At 49.6% G+C, this 23,030-nt stretch overlaps 1 protein-coding gene across 12 annotated transcripts in view; it reads left to right on the forward strand.

Moving 5' to 3' along the window:
• The first annotated feature begins 323 nt into the window (after positions 1–323).
• LDLRAD4 (low density lipoprotein receptor class A domain containing 4) overlaps positions 324–23,030 on the forward strand; it is a 431,752-nt gene continuing 409,045 nt past the window's right edge. For 3 of the 12 annotated variants that reach the window (XM_078060656.1, XM_078060652.1, XM_036082591.2), the window contains exon 1: positions 477–497. The gene's annotated coding sequence lies outside the window, so the exon portion shown is untranslated. Of the gene's footprint in view, positions 498–629; positions 752–863; positions 963–1,313; positions 1,532–23,030 lie in introns of those variants that run through there. The other 9 variants (XM_036082623.2, XM_036082626.2, XM_036082539.2 and 6 more) reach the window with 7 other exon arrangements.

A 23,030-nucleotide genomic window follows, 5' to 3' on the forward strand; every position in this document is an offset into this window, starting at 1 on the left:
GCGAGCACAGTTACGGCTGGAGACAGACGGCGGCGGGAGGCGGAACACTCCCCCCCTCCGGCAACGGGAGGCGGGACACCTCCCTCGGCGGCTGCCGCACCGTCTCCCTCCTCCCCCGCCCCCCTCCCGGAGGCTGCGGGCCGGGCCCGGCGGGACAGGCAGGCGAGTGCGGCTGGCCCTGCCCGCCCCGCGCGCCGCCGCGGCCGGCCGGGGATCCCCTGCGAGCCGGGGAGGAGCTGCCGCCGCCGCCGCCAGACAGGCTGCAGTCCCTGGGAAAGTGAAAGGGGGGCGGGGAGCGCGGGGGAGGCCCGGGGGTAAGGTCCCCGGCTCTTAAAGAGACCCGGCGCACTGCGCCGCGCTCCCCGCCGACCCGCTGCGCGCCCCCCGCCGCGGCGGCCCCGCATCCTGCGCCCCTCCCCCGCGGCCAGCAGGGCCGGTGGCCCGGCGGGCCGCACTGCGGGCGGTACCCCGCCTCCGCTCCGGAGGGACGGCCGCAGGTGAGTGCAGACCCGAGGTGGCTGTTGTGGTCTCGGCGTCTGGCCCAAGTTCAGCGCTGCGCTGGGGCGGGGGGGCGGGGGGGTGGTGGCCGGGGGGAGGGTGTTGGGGAGGGCAGGGGGCGGAGGACGCGGGGACAGGACGCTCCGGGAACGGGACGTCCGCGAGCCTGCGCCGTCGGCGGGGGCTGGAGGGAGCTGCCCAGCCCCGTGAGTCCTCCCCAGATCGGCGAGTCCCCCGGAGACGAGTTCTCGAGGTCTGAGACAGTGTAGCCCGTGGGCACGGCGGCGTCCTGGGGCGCTCGCCCCGGGCGGGTGTGGGGAGGGCGACCCGGCACTCCCGAACCGAGGCCCCGCCGCCTCTGCTTGTGTGCTTTGCTGGAGGAACACTGCCGACCTATTTCTCGGTGCCCGGTGCGGGGTGTCCTTTGGTTGCAGGACTTAATTCTGCACCGCCGGGAGGCCGGGGTAAGCGCCGCGGTAACTGCCCAAACTGAGGTCTCGGTTCCCTTGGGCCTGTCAGCGAACCACTGCAGGCGGGGGGGACCGGAGGTCAGCGGGAAGCGGGAAGATTGTGCAGGACCTTGCTGGGGAGTTTGCGGGAAGGAAAAGGGGCGGGAGCGGGCCGTACCCTGCGCCCTGCATCCTGCTGCTGGACACCCCGCAGCCCGCGGCTCCGCACCCCGGCACCCCGCGTCTCGCGCTCCTGGGGCCCGCCTCACCAGGCGTCTGCCCGGGTCCCCCTGCGCGCGTTGACGTCGGTCGCGGGGCCGCCCGGAGCTCCCGGCATTGGCTGGGAAGTCGATTGTCTCGGGCGGCTGCTGTTACACTTAGGCTGGGTCTCTGAGCCCCGGAGGAAGCAGGCGTGTGTTGAATTTCTCTTTGACTCTGATGGTGGAATAAACAGGAAACGACGAGCACCCAGCCCGGGCTCAGCACTTGCCTTTGTTGTGGGGTCCGCTTTGCACAGTGGCGAGGAGGCTTCCCTGGGACCCCTGCCCGGTGCGCCGCCCGGGGTGGCGTTGAGGGCGCGCCTCGTAAGTACGGGGCTGGAAGACAGTGGGCTCGGTTCAGGTTAATTCGCTGTGGTGGCGGAGAGGGCATTTGCTTGTTTCAAAACTTTTATTTTAATTGCAAAAGGAAGAGGCTTCTCGTTGAGGCAGAGATTTTTCAGGAGGACGACACGGACGCGTGGTGGGTGGGTGGCACCTGGAGAAGGCGCGTCAGTCAGTGCCCTGGTTCCCGGTTTAGCTGGCGGGGCACCGTGCCGCCGGTCAGAACAGCGAGAAACACTTTAAAGCAAGCAGGGCTTCCTTGCTCCTAGCCGGGCACGGGAATGATTGCTGAGTGGCATTGGCCCCATAAACTAGCTTAATTTTTGTTTTCCCCAAAGAGTCTTTTAATTAGCTAGAATTGGATAATTTTGATTTGCTTCTTTTCTCTTTCTCTGTGTCCCATCTATTACCTTCTCTTTCTTTGCAATTACTTTGGCAGCTTCTTATCCCCAGGCCCCACTTATGGTACAGTGCTGCTTTCTACAATGTTAATTAATTATTGTGATAAATACTCATTGATGACCTACTATGTGCTAGGCATTGTAGGCTGTGAGGTGAGATAAGCTGTTACAGGATGTTGATTCCTAGAGCTACTATAATTAAGTTTCTTGCAGTAGGGGTGGGTAGAGATGGTCCGCAGCCTTGGTCCTTAAAAATATATGGGTCCCGTGGCTGGCATGGAGGTTGGTGCCTTCCTTTATGGCTAGTATTAGGAAACTTCCCTTTAAAATGGCCCTTTCCACTTGTTAGGCTAGCCAGGAAAGATATTCTTCCCTTTGTATCTCCCCTGGAGCTTCTGGACTGAGCTTTGAATTAACAAGGAATGTTCTGTAGAGTCTGCTCTGAGAAACTGGCGTTGCATCAAGCCATGTTCTGCATTTTGTGACTATTTAGTTCTTTCTAGTATTTATATTGAATTTACTGTCATTTGTACATCTGTCTTTGCACTCCGCACAGTTCTCTTGCAATATTCTTTATGTTTAGTAAAGGATCATAATGTCAAATTTGAGTCATTACATAGACAAATGAGTGGATCTGAATATTGCCCATCCCATGCACATTTATTGAATTATAATATTTGGTTTCCTATCAACCCTTGAATGCCATTTGATGGCCCTTGCAAAGCAGTAATTTTTAAAACACGGGTAAATTCCTCATGATCTTTGAAAGCTTAATTCTTTTAAGAGCTTCACTTTGCAATTGACATTGAACACACTGTTGGGAATTAGGGCTAAGACTGTAAATGCCAGTTAGGATTTGCTGTAATGCAGTTGTAACTACCTTCCTCCCTTGTTTTAAAAGACTCTTTTAATTTCTTAATATTTTTTTCTGTTGCCCTTGGAAGAGTTTGCCGTCATTGGCCATGGTTCTAGTTCATGTAGGTTTGTATTTACTATGGAGAAGACTTTTCCCACAGGGTTTTAGTACTGTCTCCTGAATCCTCTTGGAGGCTTGGTTTGCATGACCACAGTCCTGCAGAGGAATCCAGCCAGTGCCACCTGCTTATTAAGGGATTTTGTGCCAATTTGTTGGCACATAATTTGAGAATCAAAGCCCCCCCCCTCCCCCCCCGCCTCTGCCATAGTATATACATACATAGACAAATATTTCCCCCCAACTGCTGACATGTTCTAAGAATAGTTTTCTTGCCTGGCGCACTGAGAGGAAGGACCCGTCTGCAGAGGTGTTTACGGTTTGGGACTGTGCTGTAGTCTTGGTTTACTTAGCAGCCTGGCAGAGTAGACTTGTATCTCATTGGACACTGTCTGTTTTTCATCTGGGCTGCTGGAGGGGCAATTCCCAGCTGGACAGGGCATCGTAGAGAGCTGAGAATGACTTTTGCTCTTTGAGGGTAGTTTCTGTCCTGATGTCAAGCAGAGACCCTTAAGCTTTGTCTGGATCCCTTTGCTTTCACCTAGCTCTCAGTCACCCTGTGGTCTAGGCTGGAGAGGGTTGCTCTGTGTTGTCGTGTAAATGCCAGGCACTCTCAGGGCTGGGGCAGGGACACTTGCTGTTGTGACACTTGCTAGTCAAATCTTTCTGGTAGTCCTTGCTATATTTCTTCTCATGTTTAATCATCTGGGCTTATGGAGTTTCTATGATGTGTCTGTCCTTTTGGGTGAGAGTTAGTAGAGAAGAAAGAGAACTCAAGGAACAATAGCCATAAAAAGATTATTCCATATTAACCTGGAAAGTTTTTAGAAATGTTAAACATACTTGATGTAGACACATGGCTATTAAATGTAGACAGTAGCAAAATTGCCATGTAGACCCATCTTGCCCTTTTGTCTCTTCTTCCTCCTCCTCCCTTCCTCCCTCTAGTCCCTCCTTCCTTCCTTCCTTCCTTCTTTCCTTCCTTCCTTCCTTCCTTCCTTCCTTCCTTCCTTCCTCCCTCCCTCCCTCCCTCCCTCCCTTTCTTCCTTCCTCCCTCCCTCCCTCCCTCCCTCCCACCCTTTCTTCCTGTCTCAGAAAACTCTTCTGGAAGCCATTATTTTCTGGTGTCAGAGTGACTTTCTGCCTACATGGGATTCTTTAGTCTAGAATTACACCTTGACCTATATTATGGGTGTGCATGGAACGTGAATCTTAAGTTTTAAAATAGGAACATAAAGTTTCTGCCTTGAAAATTTAGGCCACAAGACCTGCCACTTTTTTAGGGGAAATTTTGTGTGTGTGTGACGTTATTTGTTTCACTGTTAGGCAACTAAAGCAAACAGCCCCAAGCACCTGTACTATTAAGTGCTATAGAAATATTGGATTCATATTCCCAGTTACTATTGTTTTTTCCCTCTATCATAGGAGGAATTGAAAATAGTGTTTGTGTTGTCTCATATCCATGTGATTTAAGTATGGATTGTTTTTCTTTGAATTTCCACTAAAAATGGCACTTTGGCCTTTTAAGCTGTTTTTGTGAGGACTTTTCTTTCCACTCGGCTTGTTTTCCAGATAGGTCTTGGAAATTACGAAGAACATAGCTATAATTTCTCTCTTGATTGGCAGCTGAGAGCTTTCCCGAACAAAAATAAGGCTACACCGTGCCAAATGGTTGACTTTTCTAGAATAAAAACTCTAAAGGGTACGCAGAAAGTCCTCTGGTTAATATATTGGCATTCCCAGAACCCACTAAAACTCCGGCAGCCTGCCAGACACCACTTAATGAGGATGCAGAATGTCTGGCTCAAATCCCCATGAGCAGAAGGGGGTGGGGAGCTGATGTCCACACCCTTTATTAATTTTTAATGACTGTACTTTTGTTTTGCAGATTTTGCTCTGTACCCCCTCATGACTGACCCCCACCACACCACCCCTCCCCCCATCCATTTATTTACTCATTTACTTGGCATTGGAAAAATGTTGAGACTTTCAAGGTTAAGAATCCTGCTGAGGGATCATTTCTGTTTGCATAGGTTCTTTTGTTGTGGCTTTTCTTTCTTTTTCTCCCCTCCCAACCCTTTTTTAGAAGAGGAAGAGAGAAAAAGAACAGAAAGAGAGATGACAACTTTTTTTTTTTTTTTATGATGCTTTATTGTCTGCTGGAAGAGAACCATTTACGAAACTTTAAGTTTGTCAGACAGTTTATATGACAGTGCAAGTTGGTGCTTGCCAAGCTCTAGACAGATTGCTAATGTTACATGACAGGGATAAATAAATTACCGCTGTCTGCAACACGCTTGCACTGCAAACGCACTCTGCAGCCGGCGTCCGGGCGCTGCGCACCCAGGGAGCCTGTTGGATGTGCAGCTGGGAGGAAGGCCTCTGCCTATTGCCTAGAATTCTGTGACTTGGTTCGGAAACGAAAAGGGTGTGTCTCTCGCTTTTATTTTTGGCAGTGCTGCAGGGCGGCAGAATGCACGTAGCAGCTGTGTGTCCTTCGTTTTGCTGGGCAGCTCTGCCCCCTTGCCCTCCCCTTCCCCTCCCCCTCTCACCCCACCATATTCTTCCCTATGCACCGGAGGGAGGGGGGCGCATGGCACCTAGTCTTCCTCCCAGGGACCTGCAGTGGACAAAACTAAACTTTGTTCTTAGCTGCTCAGGCCTTAAGTTTTCTCAAAGCCAGGTTTCAGGCTGTTTACAAGTTGCGTTCTTTCTGCAGGTGCAGACATTGAGAACAAATTGTCTGAGATAAGTGTGTGTGCTGTCCCGGGAGGGGGCTGGGTGGCACTCCTTGGGCATAATGTACTTTCATCTCTGGCAGTTTGGATAGTCAGCTGGCAAAGTGACAGGTGTAATGAACTTAATGGTCTCGCTCTAGTTGTTAGCGGACACACTGCTCGTATTACAAAGCCACCTCCTAAGTTGGGCCCCTGCCAAATGACTTGCTCTTCTCTTTGCAGACAAGATTCAGGGCCTGGACTACTCCAGTGACGTTAAGGTCAGGAATGAGGTGGGTGTGAGCCAACATCTGTGTGTCCTCATCCACATGGTCCCTAAATGGACCTAGAATTTCTCTGCAAAGTAAAACCATTGCATCCATTTTGCAAAAAGGATCCATCCCATCCACCCTCGGCTAGTCAATCCTTCCAGGAGAGGTGTGGCAAGGACCCTCTGTGTGGGTGTGTGGACTGCTTGCCCCCCTGGGTTTGCAGAGTGGGAGGCTTCTTGCTGTACCTTGTCAGTTCCTGTGCATGGCCACCGTTCTCCAGAATTGGGCTGGGCCTATGGCTGGTGGAGGCTCAGCCAGGCATGGTTTTCATTGTCTGGGGCCCCAAGGGCCTGCAACCTCTGCACAGAGTTGGGGAGGGGATTTCCATGGTAAAATCTCACCGTTTCCCGAAGGCAGGAGTGGAGAGCCCACGGCAGGAGGCCAGGCTGCTTTTGGAAGGGCTCCTGGACCTGTGGCGGGCCCGCCTCCACTAGGGCACTTGGTCAGAGAATAGTAGCGGCAGTTCCAGACACTTGCATAGCACTGACTATGCGCCAAGCTGTTCTTAGTGTTGCACATATATGAACTAATCTCGTCCTCAGTGCAGCCCTGTGACATCTGGACTGCTGCATCCCCAGCTTGTAGGAAAGTCTGGAAATTACCCAGAGTCACACCTCTGGTAAATAAAGGGTGGAGTCAGACAAAACCCAGGCATTCTCTCACTTGGGGTCTGGGCTTTGACTCTAGGTCGCCGAGGCTGGGCCCAAGTCAGAAGCTCTTCATCAGGGATCGTTCACCAGCGGAGTGGAGGAAGATGGTGCCCTTTCTCTCCTGTCCCAGAACAGGTCCCAGTGACGGCTCAGTCAGCAAGCTCCTTTCTTCTTCCTTCCTGCCTTTATCTGTGGCTCTGATTATGCCCCCCACACCCCCGTTCCCCATTCTTATTTCTAGCCTCTGCTTTCTGTGCATATCATGCTGGTGACAAGAGCCTCGGTTTGGAGAGTTGGACCATTGGTGGCTTTGTTTTGTCCACGTTGAACCTTGAGTCCCTCGAAAGACAGGTGAAGTAAAAATCAGCAGCAGTGTTGCTGGCTGAGGTGTTCTGCCCCATTCCTTAAAAACCTCTTCTGTTAGTCTTGTCTGGGTGTCGATTGTCGAAGCATTAGGACCTGTTTTCTGGGGGGTGAACTGAGGCTGGTGGAGGAGAAGCCCTCTGTCTGCTGTGGGTCTTGAGGGGGAGGCTGGATGAGGCCCTACTCAGTTGTTCGTTCACTTAGAAGGATCCAGCTCATCCAGTACGTGGAATGCTACCGTTTTCGTTTCCCTTTGCTTCCCTCATTTGAGAAAAAAAATGAAAAAATAATCCTATCTTTAAGATTCTCTATTTTGATCAATGAGGGCATAGATTAATCAACCACACGTATCGATGTGTACTTGTGAAATAGTGTCCATTTTGGACAAACCTAAATGTTTGGGATTACATTGGGATTACATGTTTGGGATTACAGGACCTGCAGCGAGTTCCTAGAAGATGCAGATTTCCTTGGGCCTGGCAGGACAGCTCTTCAGCTCTTTGCAAACCCACGGCAGTGGAGCAGGAACAGGAATCCATGGGAATCCATTGTAGCCCCTGAGCTCAGCCAGGTGACTGGGATGGCACTGTCCCCTATAGCATGTATTATGGTGTCCACACATGGTGGGGTACTTGATCCCTGCAGTCACCTGAATGGGGTTGGACAGATGCTGTCCTCCTGCGGGGTTGGCTGATGCAGGCCTCTGGAAGTTCCTGTTCTGGTCTATGCTCTGTCCTCCCCATCTCCACAGCACCGAGCACCCATGTTTTATGTGGCGTGTCCCAGAGTGCATCATAGTCGTCAACCCCCGGGACGTGCCCATCACGGTCTGTCAAGGACAGACATGGAGGCCTGGGTGCACTGGCCGGCCGCCAGTCCAGCTCTGCCCACTCTAGTTGAACCTGACTTTTTATTCCACAGAGTCTTTTAGGCCTGGCTGAAACCATTGCCACAGATCTAGTCTCTGAAATTCTTTTTTTCCCGATTATATTCTTATTGAGGATAATTAGAAACAATGAAACAAAGAAGAAAAAAGAAACAAAGAAGAAAATAAAAATGCCTAAAATTGTCTTTGATTCTACTACCTTCAGAAGACCTCTGTTAATAGTTTAGTAGATTCTTTCCAGGCTTATTTAGTGATGTTTTATAAAATTATATATAGAACTTACGTACGTTTTCAGACTTGGTATTTTACCCTGAACGTTTTTTCATGTAATTTAAATATTCTCCAAAAGTACCACTGCTGATAACTATAACATTCTACTCTGTGGTTATATTGTTATTTTAAAAAAATCTGTTTGGGATATTGAGGGTGTTACCTGTTTTCTGTATTATAAATGATACCGCATTGGACATTTTGATCTATCTTTGGATAGATTGCTATCTTTGGATAGATTGCTAAAAGGGATCTATCTTTGGATAGATTTCGTGGGTATAAGAACTTTTAGAGGGTCCTCCAGAAGTATCACCAGCTTGCTTTTCAGAAAGGATGGGGCGTTTTGTACTCCCACAGACATGAGGGTGGCTGCATCCTTGGCAGTGCTAAATATTATGATGAAAAAAATCTTTGCAAATTGGGCAGTAAATGTTGTGATGTTTAAATTTTCCTTTCCATCTTTTTGTTTTAAGAATCTAGGTCTATATCATCTGGATCATAGGTGAGAAGAGTTTTGCTGTTTTCTAGAGTTTTGTTATGGGCAAACACAGTGATTTAGTGGATGATCTCCTCAGGGAGGGATAAGATCTTTGTGCTATTTTAAATTCGGGATAAATTCTAGTTAGGTAGGTTAAGGACACTAAATAATCTCATATATTTTAAAATAAAATCAGAGGCTTTTTGGCCAAGGACTGCACCTGTTTTCCCCGCATGCCCACCCTACCCCGTGGGGTAACTTGGGCTCGCAGTGGAAGAGTGAGGGCCAGGACAGAGAGTGGATTCAGTAGCCAGCTGCTTGAAGATGGTGTGACAGCTCCTTCAGTCGCTTCTTTCCCTTTCGAAGGACCACTTTCCGAGATCGCACTCCTCCCCAGCCTTGTCCCCAAGGATGCCAGTGTGGAATTCACCCTCTTGTGTTTTAGTCGACGGCTGTTGCACAGCACTTGACGGTGGTCCCTCTGCGGAGGGCACTCCCCTCCTTCCGTCCACAGGTTTGGCCGCTTTCTGCTTCTAGCTGAGGCCTGTGCCTTTCAGAGGCACATGCAACTATCAGCAGTGTCTGGCCTGCTAAGCTGATTGCTCCTGAAGCTTGAGAGAAAAGAAAAACCATCTTAGTAGATTTCGATTAAGTAAAGGCAAAGCAGTTTTGTTTTCTTCGAAAGGCAGCCTTTTCCGCTGAAAGGTTGGGACCAGCTGGCCCAAGGGGAGCCATTCACAATGCTGGTTGGAGGGAGCAAAACGTAACACCCGCGTCTTTGGGGCCAGTCCCACTTAGCTTGTTGTGTTCACACTCACCTTCATGCACTTGTTCGGCGGGTGTGGGTGCTAACTGTGCCCTGGGGTGCGTGGTGGAAGTGTGCCCCATCTGGGGCATGGCCTGGCGAGCGGTGGGCAGGGTCCTCTCCTCTGTGCTCAGGTGAGTGAGCCTGGCACCTCAGGCATGGATGGTGCCCCGCTCCGCGTGGGCAGTTGTTCCTCGGCCTGCATCTCTCCCCCGATGGCCACGCAGTCAACCCCCTGCTATGTTCCAGGTGCAGACCCGCTCTTGCCATGGCAGGTAGTGTGGACGGTGCCAAGACCTTGGAGATGGAGCATGCAGAAGACCGCCAGTGGGTGGGAGGGCTGGTTGGTGGCCCCCCGGGTGGTCTGACCATGAGGGGTTAGGCAGCATCTTTAGGGGAGCTGCTTGTGCTGGGTCCCTTGCTGAAATTGGCTAGGAGTTTCCCAGGGAGTTGCGTGCTAGTGATGTTATTGAATAGTTTGCTGGAACATTTACTCAGGGCACTTTGGGTGACTGAAAAATACACCTTGTGTACTTTCCTTCTGTTTGCTGTTGGCTGATGTGTACGGGAGCTGACAGACTTTTGTTTAATTTGACCTCTCTGCATTTGGCTTGCTCCTTCAGCAGAATGATAAAATGCCAGAATGTTTTTCTAGGAGGGACAGAGGGCCTTTTTTGGACATAATGCATGCATAATTTTAAAGGTGGAGGTAATGTTTACAGTTGGATGGCTTGGGTGAATGTTTGTTTTTCTGCTACTTCAGCTATTAAGATAAATATTGTACCCTTACAGAATTTAGCTTTCATCCTATTGGTGTTTAAATGTGAGATTCAAAATCTTTACTTTAGAAGAAGTACTTTACAAAATCTTTACTTCTTTAGTTTACTAATTTTTTACATTAAAAAAATTTTTTTTTCATCTGAAGAATAATGTAAAAATATTAAATATTGTACATATACCGTCATAACTACATAATTATGTAGTAAATTTAATCCAGAGAAATCTTACTTGTTTTCTGATAAATACAGTTGGAGTTATTTAATGGAACTCTCAGTGCAGTACTTTGCAGTGTGAATGCACCCTTTTACTGTTATAACATTGTTTATATATTGGATTTTAAAAATCGGGGCACATTTGTGTGCTTAAGGGGATGGCTTCCATTCTGGCGTCTGCCATGCAGCAGGCTGTTCGCCCTTGACCCACCTGAGGAAGCAATGCCAGGGCAAAAACGTGGGCCTGAGCACAGCGCCCCCGCAGCACCTGCTGTCCACAGTGCGTGTGGAAGTATTTCAGCAGATGTGTTGTAAGGGGGCGCTTATAAAGGGGTTGCTTTCCTCTGCCTCTCCTAGCTGTATCTTCCGGGCTCTCGTCTGACCCAGCCCTGGGGAGGCTGCTTGACCTTGGGAAGATCTGTTTGCCCTTCTATAAAACAACCATTTGCCCACCTTTTAGGATTAAATAAGATAATGCATATGCAAACCAGTTGGGAGAGGCTCAGTGAACTAGTGAGTGCTCAGTAAATGACAGCTATTATGAAGTCAGGTAAGTATTTATGAGGAGGCACCTGCCCAGCCTGGTGTGGTGGAGACCCAGCTCCTGCCCTCTGGACACTTGGACACTCAAAGACAAGAGAGACTAAGTGTACAGGGAGCACCCAGCAAATCGGAGCGGGCAGTTTATAATCAGGTCTCAAGTTAAGAGTGGGAAACCCTATTTAAGCCATGAGTCAGGAAAGGCTTTGTACATGGAGAGAGTGAGACAGCAGGGTCTGAAGGTGAGCTCTGATGGTCTCATCTGTTGTCTTCCTTCCCTGCTCTATATTGTTGTGGAGCATTGTGATGCCCAGGCTGGAAAGCAGGTGCCCACATGCTTGCTGCCCTGGGTGATGGCCTCGCCAGGGTATTGGTGGCACCGGGAGGTATAAAGGGCCTGGAGGAGCGAGGAGGACATCTGGGTCTGCTCTGGTGGGTCAAGGAAGACTTCAGAGAGAGGCTGACTTTGGGCTGAGACTTGTGAAAGAACACAGTTTTGCCAGGTGGACAAGCAGGGAGAGGGTGTTCACAGTCACTGGCTTCTAGAAAGCTATGTGCACTGGGCTCTAGAAGGCAAATGTCAGAGTTTCAAACTTCTTTGTATAAGCATTTAATACATATTTAATGCAGTAAATGTATGTTAATTTATAAATAAATACATGTGACCTGTGTGTGTGCTCATACTTTTTTGCTCATAGGAGTATGTGCTTAAAAAACTGGGGGACCTGTGTGCCTGGCTGGCTCAGTCAGTGGAGTATGCGACTCTTGATCTTGGGGTCGTAAGTTCGAGCCCCACGTTGGGTGTAGAGGTTACTTAAAAGTAAAAAATCTTTTTTTTTTTAAAGAAGATTTTATTTATTCATTTAAGAGAGAGAGAGACAGAGCACAAGCAGTGGGAGAGGCAGAGGGAGAGGGAGAAGCAGACTCCCTGGCGAGCTGGGAGCCCGATGGGGGGCTCAATCCCAGGATCCGGAGATCATGACCCGAGCTGAAGGCAGATGCTTAACCAACTGAGCCACCCAGGTGCCCCAGAAGTAAAAAAAGTCTTTTAAAAAATTGGGGGACCACTGGTGGGCAGTGGAAACAAGTGTTCAGGGATGAGAGAGAAAGCAGGTGTTAAGGGTGAGCAAGGGGCTGGTTATTTCACAGGTCAGTAATGATGCATATAGCTCTTGAAATTTAGAACTCCGACTGCACCTACCCCACGAAGGGGTCAGCCTGGTGAAGAAAACTCTAAATTATTAGTGTTTGCCGCCAGCTCAGAATCTGTGTGCCATATTTTGCCACTTTACTGCCCTCACTTTTGCAGGTGCCTTTTCCTGAGTTTCCAGCTGTTGGAGTATGGTGAGGGGGAGGGGATTTTGTGCTCCATTTTAGGTAATATGAAATGCTAATAGGACTGCTTTGTTGACCCAGAGAAATAATCGTCAAGACGTTGAGATTATTCACGCTCTGAGTAGGGGCACAGTTTTAGGGGCCACATGAATCCATGAGAATGGTGAAGTTCAATTAATATGCCGAGGGGGCCGTGGGGGCTGCAGGGATAAGTAAAGACGGGTTCTTTTCCTGCCTTCAGAGACTGTACATTATGGCCAGAGTTTTGAGTGTCAGACACATGGTGGGGGTAGTCGGTGAGGCAGCATGCGGAGGGGAGGGAGCTCCATGCTGATGGTGTTAGTGAAAGGGGCTCTCACGGGGGAGAGGTGGAAGGGCAAGAGGGCTCAGGGCAGATTTTGTGGGGAAAAAAAAGACAGTTGACACGTGCCTCCATAGATGGCAAGGACGGGAAGAGAAAGGTTTGCTGGAAGGGTGTGGATAAAGGCAGGGGAACATGGAGGGGCATTTGGTGAACACCAGTCTGTTGGAGGCTCTGTCATTATCGGAGCCGGTAAACATTAGCTGTTGTCATTACCATTTTTGTTCTTGGGTCATGGCACTGGATTAAGGTAGGCAGGACTCCTTCTGCTGTGGAGTGCTTCCTCCCATCTTTGCTGAGAACTGAATCAACAGCCAGTAATGGTGAAGAGAAACAAGCCTGTTGGGAGACCTATCTTCTATCTTATTTCCTTACCTATTTATTTGCACTGGATACTCTGTCTTGACTGCAGTTCTTTAATACTCAATATTTGTCCACATTTCACAAAATGCTTACATTTCATCCTCCATGCAGTTCATACCAGGAAGCCAGGTTTATCACTTTCACATGGTAATAATAATGCTTTCTATTTGCAAAACATTTGTAACTTTTTAAAGCTCTTCACAGTATCTAATTTCAGGTTCCTTGGCTTTAAGGAACAAATAATTAATGAAATGTACACAGAAGTGTAATTAATGGATTTGTTCCTTACTCTTCTCTAATGTGGCTATTAGCTGAATGTGGAATTCAGACTGGAGTTTATTTTAATGTGCAAAACCTAATGGGAAAGAGATGCTCTGTCATTGTCCAAGCCCCATGGCAAGGTGTTTTCTACAGTTGCTGGGACCAAGGCTTTGCCCCTTGCTTGCTGGGCAGGCAGTCAGGCGACGATATTTTGAGAGGTTAGGCTAAAGCACTCAAAGTCCAATTCAAGAGCGCAGCCAAACCACGCAGTCCTTTCTCAGATGGATTGTTCAGACCAGAGACCTCACGGAAGTGAAGTGTGCAGGCGGCCCGGGGGGATGTGGGAGCCTCCTCTCATTTCTTCTCCTTTGTGAAAGGGAGGCTTGCTGGTGAGCCCTTTGTGGCACTTAAAAAGCTGTAGTAGGTTCCGGCAAATCTGAAGTGTCCAGCCGTTGGTCACGGTGGAGCAGGTACCCCGCACACCGTCTTACGTGCTCTGGGTCCAGTGCACTTGGGATCTCTGTCCTCAGCTTGTGCTCCTTTTTCCTCAAGGTGGTTTTGGCTTCTCTCGTGGTATCTGTTTGTTCAGCTTTGCAGGCAAGTAACCATCAGTTCTGTCTCTCTCCTTTTAGCAAAATCGTTCTCATTCCGAGTTGGGGCCCTCTGTCGCGGTTACATAAGGCTGCGCCCTCGGCCAGCGCCTGGCCACCTCCGCCCAGTTTGCACCTCTACCTCTTCTCCACTCAGCTATTTACTGTTGTGTGTGGCTCTGCTTCTTCCTCTGTGGTTGCCAAGTATTCTGATCTCCTTCTTGTATTCCAAGTGGAAGTCATTCACGCTGCCGTTCACACTTGCTTTGCAGTTTTCTGCTCTCTCTCCGCAGACCTCAAGTGCTGCGTCCTACCCTCCCTCCCTGAAACCGCGGGTGGAGACTGCCTAGCCCAAGTGCTCGAGGCCTGCTTCCTGCAGTCCTAGGCCCATAATAGAGACAGAGGCTGCAGGGTCAGCTGGCTTTTCCCGGGTTGGACTCCCACTGACAATGGTTTAGTTATCGTTCAATAGTTGAGGTGGCAAATAAAGTGCTTTCTGATTTTCTTAGGTAATTAGTTTTCGTGATCAATAAGGACTGAGGCTCAGTTGGTAGCTGCACAGGGTGAATTAGGTGGAGAGCTTGTAATGAAATGGCCCTGCCTCTGAGGAAGGTGTCTGCCCTGAAGGGTGGTGCTGATGGGATGCGCTCTTTCCATCCCTTAGAAAGTGAACTTGTCTCCTGTACCATTTGGATATATTCTCTGCTGTTGGAAAATAGAGTGGTAACATGATCTGTTAACTTCATGGGCTTGTTCACTGATTGAGAGGAGATGGCAAGATGTCAGGCAGCCCTTCCGGCTTGCTTGCAGAGTTGACAGGGGAATGGCAAGCAGAACCCAACACAGAGTAGCTGCTTCTGCACGCTGGCTGAAGAACCGAGTCCCCTCTTGTTTGAAATACTCCCTTCTGTGACTATTTGCCACTGTCTCTGGTGCTGTTTTTTTTTTTTTTTCTTAAGATTTTTTATTTATTTATTTGACAGACAGAGAGAGCGAGAGAGGGAACACAAGCAGGGGGAGTGGGAGAGGGAGAAGCAGGCTTCCCGCTGAACAGGGAGCCCGATGCGGGGCTCGATCCCAGGACCCTGGGATCATGACCTGAGCCGAAGGCAGACGCTTAACAACTGAGCCACCCAGGCGCCCCTCTGGTGCTGTTTCATTGACGGCCTTCTCTAGGTGTGTCCGAGCCCCTGGTCTCCCGACCTCTATGATGCGGCCCTCCAAGCAAAGCTGCGGAGAAGGGCCAGTCTCAGAGTTGGTGTTCAGTGGGGTCTCTCCCTTATCTGTCAGTGGAGAAGGTTTCTGAACTTGGAACCCTATACCCACATCTGGAAAGCTTAGAGGCAGAATTGTTTTGCATGTATTGAAATTGGCTGTACCGTTGACCCTTGAACAACACAGGCTTGAACTCTGCGGGGCCACTTACACGTGGGTTATTTATTTATTTTTGGTAAATACTGTACAGTGCTAGAAATTAAATATATTTTCTCTTCCTTGTGATTTCCTTTTTTAAAAAAATTGTTTATTTATTTAAGTCATCTCTGCACCCAGTGTGGGGCTCAAACTCATGACCCCGAGATCAAGAGTCACATGTTCTACCAACTGAGCCAGCCACGTGCCCCCCCTGTGATTTTGTTAATAACATTTCATTTCTCTATCTTACTTTATTTTAAGAATATGATGTAGAGTACATACAACATACAGAATAAGTGTTAATCAAGGTCAACAGCTATTAATAGTTGAGTTTGGGGGAGTCAGAAGTTAGAGATGGATTTCCGACTGTCCAGGGGTCAGTACCCCGACCCTCTACATTGTTCAAGAGTCAACAGTATATTTACACAGAGGATCTCACCCCTGAACTCTGAAGTCCAAACTCATATCTAACTGCCTATTGGGCATCTCCAGTGTCCACTGGGCATCTCCAAACCCGTGTCTAAAAACCATGTCCTGATTCCCACCACAGCCATCCCCGTCGTCCCTTTGGTTCCCCCACCTGCCCTTCACTGTCTCGGTAACAGCGTTCCAGTCTGCCCAGTGATTCAGGTCACGCATCTTGGAGTCCTCTTTGACTCTTTTTTTTCATAGTTCGCCTCAATCCATCAACAGATCCTGTCTGTTCTGTCTTCCAAGTTTCCCCCAAACCTGCTCACTTGTCGCTGGCACGGCTGCTAGCAGCTCAGACCACAGTCTCCTGACTGCCAACGCCCCCTGCCCCGGCCCTGCACCCCAGGAGTCTAGTCTCAGCCCAGCAGTTGAGTACCTCCTCTGCTGGGGGCTCTGGGGTCTGGCAGTCCTCCCTCTGTGGCTCCTCCCCACGGGCCTTTGTGGTTGCTCAGCTGAAACTCCCCCTTGGGCGCCACACATCTGTCCCTCACTTCATTCAGTCCTCAGTCGGGTGACCCTCCTCAGATGGCTGTCCCTGACCTCGGGCCCTGGCCAGACCCTGCCCCGGTTTTCTCCATCTGTTCACCTGCAGGTTGTTACCCCCCACACTGGGAAGTAAGTGCGGGAGGGCAGGCATGTTGCCTTGCCTCTCGTTCCCAGGAGGTGCCCAGCAGCAGCCTGGGGACCGCAGTGCATGACCAAGTGGACTCGGGCAGGGTGAGGGCCAGCAGGGAACGCGATGCTGCTGGGCTGAGCGGTCTCCTCCCTCCTGCGTGGAGCTACTTGTGGGTGCTGGGTGTCTCGCCTCAGTTCCCGTGGGTCAGGTCAGACCTCAGCGCAAACAGAAAGACCTGCCAGAAGGGCTAAAGTACAGCGGCAGAAGGGAAAGGGGTGCGGAGAGGCTGACGCGTCCCAGGCGACGTCATCGCGGTCACCCCTCCCACCCCTTCCCTCCTGGGGTTTTTCTACTCACCTGCATTAAAGCTCTGTTTTGCTATTTCTTCCCAAGGTAAACTACGTGCTAGGAGTAGGAGAAGCAGTTGTTTTCCAGATAGACTCTTGCCTTCCCTCTCTCCTCCTCCATTTAATTTGCTAGCTAAATAAATTATGGATGAATTAGATACTATTTATGTTTCAAGAAAATTGATAAAACTGTAAAAGATCATCAGATTTATTAGTTTTAGTAAAATCATCATAGGTACACGTTTCCTCTTCAGTGTGTCTCTATTATAATCTTGGTTCCCCTCAGCTGTTTTCTTCTGTCCTTGGGATCAGGAAAAGTTCAAAATGGAGAAAACTGTGGTCTGTGAGTCTTTCTTCCATCTTTTCACAAAAGACTAAGTGTTTGACAGTTACCTGGAAGTCTGACTCATCCTCCAGACATCTGACTGTGCTTTTATTCCAGGATTAGCTACATCTTCTTGAGTTTTATTTTCTTGCCTTGGATTTAAAATCCACAAGGATGTGAAAACTAAGTATCTAGTGGAACAAGGCAAGAATAAGACAAATTCCAAATAGTGGCAAGTGGTACAGCAATTTATTTCTACGAGTGGTTTTTAGCTTGTGTGGTCTATCATCACACGGGAGCCTTGCTTGTGAATGAGAAGGGCAGCCGTGGGTGGGGCAAGCTCTTTGCTTTACAGGTTCTTCCCTCCCATCCAGACCACACCTCTGCAGTCCTGCCTGACCCGCACATGTCCAGCCCCAGGTTGGGTGGCTTTTCTTGAGGGCCAAGCTCCAGTCTTTGCCTCTATCAGGAATTTGATTTAAATGACACATACACATGCATCTCCATCCGGAAAACAGACCGGAAGGAATTGCCCCAGGACGTTAAAAATAGATGTCTTCCAGTATAGTACTAAGGGTGATTTCAGAAATTCTGCCTTTTCACCTTTTCCATATTTCCTACCATGATCATTTTTATAACAAGAAAATTCCCAGTGAACTTGATTTCCTCAGGGTGTGGAATAAAAAGTCAGTTTCTGAAACATCGTGGAAAACAATTTGATGTGTGTCTTTTTAAGCATTTTAGAAGCACGGGTGGAGTTGCTATGGGGATGGTAAGGTTTACTCTCTGCAGAGAGTGGTTCCATCTGGCACCACACGCTCCCTGAGCCAAGCTGGGCAGTCCTACGCACAGCAGAGTTTCTCATTAGATGTGGAAACAATTACACATAGAATCATGATTCCATCTTTTTTCCCCTAAATCACCGTTTAGCTTTGATCTAATAGCAGGACACAGTGCTAAACTGCTTTCCACAGCCTCTGACCTCTGTGCCTGTCATCATGTCTGAGACGGGTGCCTTGCTTGCAGTCTGAAGGGGTTCTGTCTTTGCTGGTGGAGCTGGGGTGTTTCCTGAGCAGGGTGCACAGCGTTGTACCTTTATCACGGTTGGAATTCATTTTCTTTTGCAGACGTGTTGACATCTCTTTGAGAGGCATTGTTTTCATTTCCCTTGGCTTCCCCCTCGAAACCATGGCCTCCTTCCCTTCCTGCACTTGCTTAGAACCAATGTGGTCCCATCTCAATTAGAGATGAGGTTTTAACATTCTGCACTGGGGGCATACTGGGGACATGATGCATGCAAATAAAGTTCAGTTTTACATTTCATGGAGAATGAAACACAGTGATTAAGAAAACCAGTAGGCTTCTCTTTGTCTGTGGGTCTTCAGTTATCACTGGAGGGCTCCTGGGGCCGATGCAGTGTTGGAGATGCTGGTTTGGGGACGGCGGGCGGCCAGCTGGTTAGAATTGGTGGTATTCTCAGAAGCCTGGTGGGGGCCCTGAACTAGATGTCTGGGGACCCCATGTTGTTGCTGCTCTTGGTCTCCGTTTCGGGGTGTGCTCTTAGGCTAGTTCTTGTTCCCTTATCTGGAAAATGGGGGTGGCGATGCTTGCCTTCTCATAAGGTTATTGTGACCATCAGATAAGATGGTTCAGGTGTCTGCTTTGAAAAGCAGAGAACTGAGTTCTTGAATGGTGCGTTGACCCCACATCCTGACCACTGGCAGGGTCCCTGTGTGTCCTACTGTGTCCGGCCCCCTTCCCCTGATGATCTGATAGGACACGGCTCTTTGACGTCATCGTGGATGGCCTTGTAGTACCTATAGCTTCTAGCTTAAAAGCCTGTGATGATGGACTGGTAGACGACCGCTGTGGAAGAACATTGTTTCATTCTGGCCTTGGAGACAAAGGTGATAATTTCACTCAGCCCCAGGATTGAGTGGAACCCGGGTGGTTCTACTTAATGGAAAAAGCATTTGGAAGACATTCAGGAAACATGGACTCTTATTCCCAGTTCTGTCTCCAGGCAACGTGGTCCCTGAGCAACTCAGCATCTAGTCCTTCAGTGGATGGGATTGCTTGACTGCCCTGGGCCAGGCACCGTGGACACTCAAGACCTCTGGCTTCAGTTCCCCCACTGAGAGCTCCCTTCATGTCAGCATTGCTGTCTAGCACTTCCTGCGCATTATTTCATTTTGTTCATTTAATTCACTTGTGGGGCTGGGTAGTGTTCTGATCATATGCGCTGTTAAGATCTCGTCTCCAAATGAGCGCCTGGTGTGGAGCCTAGGGGCTCCCTGGGCCCCTCCTGGGTGTGCCAGTTCAAGGACTCTGGTTCCTTGGGAGTCATAGCTCTTGGGCTGATTGTATAGGACATGGGCATTGGTGAGGAGCTGTTCCCATTCTGCCCTTACCCATTAAGTACGTGCTCTGAAGCCCCACCTAAAAACCCAGGAACTGCTGGGACCCAGAAACTTAATAACAACACCCAGTATATCTGCCTTTCTTGAGATGTAGGGGTATCCCATCATTTTGCCATCTAAGCACCAAAACAGATCTAGGATTTCTCTTTGTTAGTGTCCAAGACAGGAACTGGAGACAGAATCCTAAGGACTGACCATGATTAATGATAAAATGTCTTTGTCTTTGCTCTCAAAACACACTGTTGTCTGGCTTGTGCCCTTTAGGTGTTAGCTCCTGTTGGAGTTCCTCTTCTCACCTGGAAGGATATTGGAATTTCCTGTGCTGTGCAATCCTTTATTTCTAAATGCCCTTAAAGCCCTTTTGGATGGAACTAAAGCCTTTATTTGGGTTGCTAATTTTCACACCAAAGGAAGACTTCTATATCTTACTTTGTATGCTGACTTTCTGTGATAAGCTGGGAGAGTTGCTGGTTAGTTAAGAGAAAAGGGTGAGCGAGAGAGATGTGCCAATTAGGGAATTTTACATACACAAAACCAAGAGACAGCCTGGTGCAGGGTGGGGGATGTGGGCTGTGGAGTCCCACTAACCTGGGTTCCAGTCTCTGCTGAAATGCATACTAAAGATGTGTTACTTTTTAGAATCCTGGAGAGACTAAAGGAGTTGAACCCTGAGGTGGGGCCAGCACACAGCTGGGCCTGGTAGGGCTGCTTGTGTTCGAGTGTGGAAATAAATGTTTATGGAGCTGGATTCAGGCTGGCTGTGAGACGGCTTGGCGAAAGCGAGGCTTGCCCACGACCCGCTGGCCCCAGCCCCTGCTCCAGCACAGCTCATGTGGCAGTTTCTGGACGGAGCCTAGAGCACTGCTGCTTGCTTGTAACTGCGGGGTGGAGAGGGCTCTTGTGTCCTCAGACCCAGCTTGCCGGTGGGGGTGCCTGGTGGAAGGGGAGAGGGTACTGGAAATGTTAATGCAGCTAATCCAATGAGATTAGCCTCCTGAGCTGAGGGATTTGAGGGAACAAAGGGTATTGAAGGGACCACTTAGAAGTTTAAACAGACTCCGTTCTCCCTTTTCACCTACGTCTTGTATAAGGATTTCAATAGCTCCTAAATGAGCTGGCCTGAATGGCAATAGCGCCCTTTTAAATTCTAATTAGCTGGTGAATTAACTAGTATGAATTTTGATTAGTTAGGATGAATTACAGGTATTAATGATTGTACAGTCTTAGAGCAAATGAAAGTAGCGGTTATCCAAAGGGGGCTTCGGCCAGCCATCCGGCCGGGCGGGCGGGGGGGGGGGGACTTTAAATAGTCTCAGAAAGGCTGTGCTCTCTTTTCACACTGCATTCTTCACCCTTTAAAGCCCGGACTGGAGCAGCGTGAAGTGGGGACAAGACGCGGCCCCCCTCTCTCTCCTTGGTGGCCCTGGAAGGAGCGGAGCCCGCGTCTGTGGCTGGCAGGCCTCCAGACGCCCTCTGCGGTGCACCCTGCCACGCGGCTGCACCAGCTTCCTTACTAGAAAAGCCCTCGGCTGTTGCCTCCCAGGGCCGGCCTTGACCTGTTCTGGAGCAGCAGTGTTTATGTTTGCAGGGGCTGGCACTGCAAGCCCTCCCCATGCCAGTGTCGGGGGCGGGGTAGGGGGGTGCTGCTCCTGTTTGGCCAACGAAGGGAATTCATAAGTATATCAATATGTCTTTGGCCTTGCTGTGTTTCAGACAACTTTGCACATGGAAACTCATTGCATGGTTACATAGGCGAGTGTTGTCCCATTTCAGTGATGGAGATGGGTCACACGCGCACTATCAGGGTGTTTTGGAAAGCGTCACCAGCTCATTTACAAAAGGCCTCAATGATCTAGCGCTGAAAGTCCATCTTCTGATTGGCAGGTGCTTAGCAGCCTGGGCCCTCCCCTCTTGAGTGCCCCTGCCCTCCTCCAGGCTCTCACTCCCTACCCTCTTGTCCTTCCTCTGGGTTCTCCAGATTGGGAGGTGCTGCTTCACCTTCCCCCTTCCCCTGAGGCTTTCCAAGGCCATGTTCGCACCCTGGGCTGGCAGGTCCCCCCCTCCCCTGTGCTTCCTCAGAGTTTGGTCACAGTGTGTGCATGCATGTATATGTGTTGTGTGTGCGTGTATGTCCCTGTGTGTTCACACCATTGTTTCCTGTTGGACTGTGCTCATGCCCACAGACCACAAACTGTCTGTACTGTGCACTTTTATATTACAAGGCCCCGCATAGGGCCTGCTGCCTGTAGGTCTACAGTGATCAATGGGAGAATGCACAATGACCCAGCAGCTTTGGAGGATGGTGGCAGATTGTGGCCTAGTCTCACGCTGTTTGGCTAAGAGAGAATTGGCCTTGTTTTATGCAGACTTGGTCCCCTGCTCCTCTATTTTGTGTCCCGTTGGGCACCTCATGTGACCCAGTGCTAGTTTATGAGGACCCAAAGACGTGTTAAGTTCAACAGTGAACATAGTGCTTCCTGTGTAATCGATTTCCCATCATTGTGGATTCATGAGTTCAGCCAGAACACTCTTCGGTGGTGACCTCCCACACGGTCTTCAGCAATTCTAACATGCATCATTGCTCTTAAAAGAAAAGTTTTGATACTTTGGGGCACCTGGGGGGCTTAGTCGTTAAGCGTCTGTCTTCGGCTCGTGTCATGAGCCCAGGGTCCTGGGATCGAGCCCCGCATCAGGATCCCTGCTCAGCGGGAAGCCTGCTTCTCCCTCTCCCACACCGCCTGCTTGTGTTCCCTCTCTCACTGTCTCTCTCTCTCTCTGTCAAATAAATAAATAAATAAATAAATAAATAAATAAAATCTTTCAAAAAAAAAAAGTTTTGATACTTTGAGAGTTGAAGTGGGGCAGAGATCCCACCCAGAGAGAGAGTGCAAAACCTTGGCTATATTGAATTTAGCATGGTTGGACTGTGGGCATGTCTCAGGGACAAACATTGCAGAGGGAGCAGCAGGTGAATTCAGGCCAAAGGCCGCTGTTTGTGGGCCTCGATGGTTAGCCAGCCTCACGACCACTTACCCCTCACTGGCTGTTGCAGGGGTGACCCTCCAAACTTCGGCGTTTCCCAGCTGAAGTTGGTGCTGTTTAAGGGCTCTTCGTTCAAAAGCAAATCATTGCTCCTCCATCACAACCCCCCCCACCTTCCACCAGGTTCATCTCATGATGGAGTCTTCTGGGTGTTGGCTTCATGGAACACTGCTGAGCACATCCAAGCCCATCCCACATCATAATCACTCCTGCTGGAGGCCGAGGTTGTAAAGACGGCTGCCCCACTGTCTGCCGTATGTCCGTATTTTACCGTAATGAAAAATAAGTGTTGGCAGGGTTCACGACTGAGAGACTCTTGTGTACCAGAGAGTAGGCTGGATTTCCGGAGAAGTGGCTGACCGTTACACCCACACCTTCTGCATGAGACAGCACGACCCCGTTAGGCTACCCGGAATGGTTTCTGCTGCCTGTGCTGGCCGCCCTCTGCTGTGGGAATCAGGCTCAGGCCCCAGAGTCTAGTTTCATCACGTTTGAGACTAGCTCAGACCTATGTCTCCATCAGAGAATAG

The sequence above is a fragment of the Halichoerus grypus genome, chromosome 13, assembly GCF_964656455.1.
Source record: "Halichoerus grypus chromosome 13, mHalGry1.hap1.1, whole genome shotgun sequence".
Lineage (NCBI taxonomy): Eukaryota > Metazoa > Chordata > Mammalia > Carnivora > Phocidae > Halichoerus > Halichoerus grypus.